Source organism: Kryptolebias marmoratus, linkage group LG1 (genome assembly GCF_001649575.2).
Source record: "Kryptolebias marmoratus isolate JLee-2015 linkage group LG1, ASM164957v2, whole genome shotgun sequence".
NCBI lineage: Eukaryota > Metazoa > Chordata > Actinopteri > Cyprinodontiformes > Rivulidae > Kryptolebias > Kryptolebias marmoratus.
In genome coordinates, this window is record NC_051430.1 from 1,510,286 (window position 1) to 1,516,640 (window position 6,355).

General features: G+C 36.3%; 1 long non-coding RNA gene across 1 annotated transcript; it reads right to left on the minus strand.

Moving 5' to 3' along the window:
• Positions 1 to 2,178: 2,178 nt before the first annotated feature.
• On the minus strand, positions 2,179 to 6,222 carry LOC119617450. Its single transcript, XR_005233731.1, has 5 exons — positions 6,146 to 6,222; positions 4,994 to 5,423; positions 4,776 to 4,881; positions 2,593 to 3,539; positions 2,179 to 2,417 (listed from the first exon to the last, which is right to left on the minus strand). It is a non-coding gene; the product is annotated as an uncharacterized LOC119617450 (long non-coding RNA).
• Positions 6,223 to 6,355: the final 133 nt, after the last annotated feature.

A 6,355-nucleotide genomic window follows, 5' to 3' on the forward strand; every position in this document is an offset into this window, starting at 1 on the left:
TCTAATACTGTTGTGGTGATGGCTGCAAATGGTATGTCCATAGATTAAGTTACATAAAACATGATGTTCTGCATTCTTTAGTAAAGGTCTTAGGTATAACTGAGTACATTCTGGAGGCGTAAATCCAAAAAAAGATAAAAACAAAAACAACTTAACCACTTTTCTGTTGAAAAGCTGAAGAAGCTACAGAATAGAAGTCGAGCCGATTTTGTTTTAATTTTTTTTTTTGGATTTACCATGTCCTGGATGACTGAGAATCCACACCAGCATTCTGGATGTGTTAACTTAGAGATTACAGCTATGTTGTTATCGTAAATATATGCTACTCTTAATTCTTCATTCATCATTCCACTTGACATAATAAGGCACTATTTTGGGCTGTCTTAATCATACAGTTTGTATTCACATTTTATGGAGGGTTTTAGTATCTGTTTGGGAATTAACACATCAGCCCTATTCTTTTCCAGCATCAATCTAATTCAGTGTATTACTAAAGATATCTACATAGTTATTGGCACTAATGGTCTGTAATAAAGTAGTTACCATAAAAACTCTTTACAACTGAACCAGACAAACCAAACCAATTTTTCCTTACATACGTATGTCTAAGGCTAGAGTCGTGAATTAGACAAAAGTAATTCCAATGTTTTGTTTAATATACTCCACCTAAACCATATCTTTTGCTCGTTAAAGCAGACCTTGCGCTACATTCTTTGCTTCACTTGGTTGCATCCCTAAGGTGTGCTAAGTGGAGCCCAGAGCTGCGACAGTGAATGTCACTCTGTGTCTGTTCCATTTGTATGACTTGTAACATTTGATCATTTTCGGCATTAAAGCCTGCTTTATACTTAACCAAATCTCATTATTTCTCAAGAAAAGGCTGAGGGGTTTTGGCCAGGTCCAGGAACTGGTAAATGGACCTGGGGGTTGCACAGAAAGGCAAAAAGCGTTTACCACAAAAGTATAAAGCTACCTCTTAGATACGTTTACTTTAACCTCCACAATTAAAGATAATGATTCATATTATATTCATAATCAACTTTTTGTAAGGACACAATATTAACATATTGTAATTTTGTGTTTTATTTGGATCAGACGCTGAAAATGAAATGCAGAGACAAACTGTGGAAGACATTTTGGAGGCAATGTGTGGAAATGGTAAGTTTCTTGCATGTGTACGGTAAAATATTTTTTAATTAGTACCTTAGATGTCAGGAAAATCACAAATGATTTTAGTGGTGGCCCAACTGCCGCCCATTTCAAGGTTTTTGTCACAACACTAGTACTCAACCTATTAAATTAGAACTGTTCTAACAGGATTTGGAGTAGTAGTAAAGGTGAGAAAAGGATAGTACTCAGTGGTTAGAGCAGTCTTCCGCCAATGTGAGAGTTGGAAGTTCGATTCCACATGTCAAAGTGTCCCTAGGCAAGACACTGGACCTCTCACTTCCTCTGATGTGCCCCATTAGTGTATGAAGGGAGTATAAAGCACTAATTGGTCTCTATAGAATGATTTAGTCAGATTCGCTTTTTAGAGATTCTGTGCTGTATGAATGTGTGTGGATGGGTAAACGAGGACACAGAATGTGTTGTAAAGGTCTGATTGGCTAAATAAGTACAGTCAATTTACCATTTACTGTTGTCAGAGTTATCAACTAGTTAAAAGAAGTTGTATGTTCCTGTGCAAGATGGTCTATAGCATTACCAATTCAGCACAAGGCTGTCTGGGGTAATGTTGCAAGTAGTAAAAAAACTTAATTCTGATAATTTGACCAATTTTACTAGTTTCTATCTTTATCTTCAGTTATAAACTGTGGATATTATATGAGATAGTATAAGTTAGAATGAGATGACCATGTCTGGGCTAAGCCTTTGCTATGAAGTCAGGGGTTCAACTATTTTCATGGAGCTCAGATTAAAAAAACTGCTGTTCTATCAAAAGTTGCCCATTAAGGTTGATTCAGAACTTACTCCATGACACCTCATGGACGCCTCCCATGTAGACCCTGGCGCCTCAGAGAGAATATATCTCCCATCTTGCTTTGGAGCACCTTTTTATTCCCATGGAAACAAACTCTGTCAGGATCCCAAAATTTAACATCTGCAAATGCAGAAATAAGTTTATCACAAATGTAGTTTAGAGGTTCTATTTTATAAATCCCATAGACTTAAAAAAAAAAAAAAAATTTAGGGTTACACCCGACTAATGATACAGGATTGACAAGAGAAACATGACGATATTTACTTACTTCAGTTGGTTTGGAGCAATCAGGATGTGAAAGGAGATATTCTTCTAGATCTTCATCCCTCACAAACATGCTGTAACCATGTAAGGGCTCTGTCACACTTCTTCCAGAGCTCCTTTTTCTTACAAGGCCAAAGTTGGCATCCATAGACACAATCATGGTACCATCAGTCTGAAACATAAACAGAAACAATAATTTATGAGTTTCTGATTAGTCAGTACATTTTAAAATGAGATGATAAAAGGAATATGGATGAGATCTAAGAGACTTGCTAACATGAGCCTTGTGTGAGGCCTTAATATGAATAATTTCTAAAAATACATGAATTTCTATCACTGTGTCCAACCTTTGGACATGCAGGGCATGCTGTTCCATCATCAAATTGGTCACAAAGACCAGTTAATGTTTTTTGTCGGGAGTGGTAGTGACGCAACTGGGAAATAGATTCTCCCACCAGGGCTCTGTAGAGCATGTTAACCTATAGTAAAAACAGTAAGAGTATTTAAAAAGGTTTAATGTAATAAATGCAATGGTGCACAAGTACAAATCAAAGAACTGTATAAGACCATTTTCAAGAGCTCAAGATTGTGAAATGCCTACAGTCTTAACAAATATTAAGTTTTTATATGTCTGTTACATGACTAATATAGAGTTATGACATTGAGCAGCTGCCATGTAAATAACAATGTTGCAATGTAAGAAACAACACCACAAAATAAAATAGTGAAGAAAAAAATAATTTCCATTATTGTAACATGGTTTATATTTACCAAACTAGTCCATATTTTTGATGTTCACTATCTAATTTCCATGGACATTCAGTTTTTTTACTGAAATATCTTTAATTTAAAACAAAACAAAAAATCCTGGAATAATATGCATAATCGGGACTATAAATATACAATAAATTGTACAATGGGAATCAGTAGATAATTTCAAACCAAATATTATAACTTTTGGGATGTACTTCAACATATTATAGTCCTCATTTGTTTAATAAACTAATAACATATTAACCATCTAATCTTAATAATTTATTATATTGTGGACATATTTGGTTGGAAATTACTTTTTTTACTTTACCTCCACAAAGTGAGATTTTTTTTCCACAGTAGCGTGTTGCACAATCCCTCAACAGAGACTTGACACTCTAAAGATGAAACAGCTCGAGAAGAGCTACTGAAAAGGCTGTCTGAGGCTTCTCTGGTGTGGCAGGCCAGAGACCATACTTTAACAAGGTGCAAGCCTCAGGTTCACATGCACAAAAATCAACTCTACAGCTGCATAGCTGGCCTAATTAAAAGGAAGAAAGACAAAAGTTCATTATAGATTTTTCATCATCCACTTAATACCTCCTGTTCTCATACAGGAACATTAAATATATGTTTTCTGCAACTTTTACTTAATTATGCTCTATAATGTGTGTTACACCTTGACTTTATTTTGTTAGGCTATACAGTAAATCCATGCTTCCCATATAAGGATTCCCTCTTCTTTTTACCACTCTCTTTTGTCAGGATTCGGCAATATTCTAAAATGAGCAGCTCGGCGTCAGACAGACACGGGAGACCAAGATAATAGACGGTGAGTTTATTTTACAGTGAATCGGGAACGGTGATAATAACAGGAACCAGGACCTGGAAGCAGAGGTCGTGGTGAGTATTTCCTTGGTGAAGAGGCAGGTAAGTATTAAATCCTCAGGTGAGAGGCCTTACTGTGCGAAGGGTGATCCACGGCACGGAGGTGAGTACGAAGGTAAGTATTTCCCCGTAGCAGGTTAGCAGTTTCTCCAGGAGGCAGTAGGTAAGTATCCCTCTCAAGGCAGGCAGACAGGCACAGGCAAACAGATAGGTAGTTTATCTCCAAGGCAGGTTTCCACAAACAGACCAGACTGGATCCACGCAGGTCAGGTTGTCCTAGGTAGGTAAAAGCACAAAAATGCAAAAAGCTCAGAAAAGGGTTCACTAAGAAACTCGTAAATCACAAGAGGCTTAGCANCCCATATGAGGATTCCCTCTTCTTTTTACCACTCTCTTTAGGGGTCACCACAGCAGATCCCTTTCAGGACTCCATTTTAACCTTTCCCTGACATTTTTCTCTATCGCACTAACTTTCTACATGTCATTCTTTACAACATCCATGAATCTTCTATTGGGGTTTTCACTTCATCACCTGCCTAGCAACTCCCTCTCAAGCATCCTTTGCCAAGTACATCTATCCCTTCTGTAAATATCTCCTAACCATCTCAGCCTTACCACTGTAACGTAATCTCCAAACCTGAGCTTTCTCTGTGATCTATTAATGTATAAGCTTGTCTATCCTCATCACTTCTTGTATAAATAAATAAGTCCAAAGATGAACTAGTAATTCCAAATATCTTACAAAAATTAGAAATACATTCTAAACAAGACTTCAGGTGGCACAAGGTTATTACAGTCATAACATAGACAACTAAACTTAACTCAGAATCATTTACAATTTTATAACAATAGCATTTTATTAACAAATTAATTAAAAAAACAAACAAACCTGTGTTCACAAAAATGTTGATATCTCTGGAGTACATTCCATGGGCACTGTGATCCCCAGGTAAACACAGAACTAGCAGCAGCCAAGCCACCTCATAGAAGGTTTTCTAAAGAGATAAGAAAAGAACATAGAAAAAAAATGTTTTAATGCAATTAAGAACTTATTCAAAAAGTCAGAATTCTAACTTTTATTAGTAAAAATAATGAAAAAGAACTTACATTCCATTTCTCTGGAAGGTGCAAAGAATTTTGATGTATTTTTTCAACGCAGGTCTTGCAAAATACACTAGTCCTGCTGCATTCTAAACAACGATAATCAGCATGTTCTTTGCAAATATTGCAGATGTTTGAAGGAGGTGCTGAGGTTTTATATGACACTTGCAATAACTCATCTTTCAGTGAATCCCATAAGCTTAGTTCCTTTCTCTTTGCCCTAATGTATGCTGTCTCTTCATCAAAAGAGTTAGTATGTGTATTCCTTGTGTCTTCGGTGACAGGTATGACTGGTGTGGGAACAGATGAGTCTGTATGACTTGAGCTGGAATGTGATGAAAGATAGGAAAATTTAATGCCACCACCAATGGTTTTCCGGACTACTTTTATTTTATTTGTCCTGCAGCGGACACTGTTCTTCAATTTTGGCATGGTTCTAAAGTGGGAGAAAAAAAAAGACTCAATTAGTTACACTTACCAGCAGCTGAGTAAATGAGTAGATTGTTTGGTAACTGTATTATCTGTATATCCACACTGACATGAATAGACAGCTATACACAAAATGACAAAATCTAGAAAGTCTAATCAAGAAGAAAGGCAATAGTTTAATACAATACACTAGCTTTAACCATAACACAGCAGTCATTTTAATATGAAAGCATAGGTAAACACTAAATTAAAAAAAGGCTTAACACATTCAATTTTTCTACACTTGTCAACATTTCGTACATAAATTTTGAGAAAAAAGAAATCACAATTCTAAATATGGCCAGCTGTGTTTAGGATGAAATATACAATCATAAAAAAGTCGACTACAGTGGAATGTACGGTGGCTGACAGGTGCAAACACGCAGCAAACTGTGAAACGAGCTGCAAACATGACATGTATGATGCAAACTCCAAAACATGCAAACACAAAAAACAAATACAACAGGAAAACGCTGCAAACCAGAAAAATGCTGCAAACAAAAAACAAAACACTGTAAACAAAAAAATGCTGCAAATAGTAAAAACAGCAAATTCGCTCCGCAAAACGGAGGTGCTCCAGACCACTAGGAGAAGTCGAACAAAAATTATAAAATAACAGCACAATTACTGCTGCTATTCTATAATATTGTAAAAGACTGCATATTTAAAAATAAATTAAGTATCCCGTACCTTTTCCTTCTTCCTCCAACTTTCTTTTGGAAAATTCCGCGTTACATTTTGACTTCCTCTTTTTACTGAGGGTCTGGTCCGATATGATCTGTTCTTTCTTCGACTCCCCCTAGTGGTATGGAGAACATCCGTTTTCTGGAGCGAGTTTGCTGTGGTTTTTACTATTTGCAGCATTTTTCTTTTTTGCAGCGTTTTTCTGTTGCATCAAGC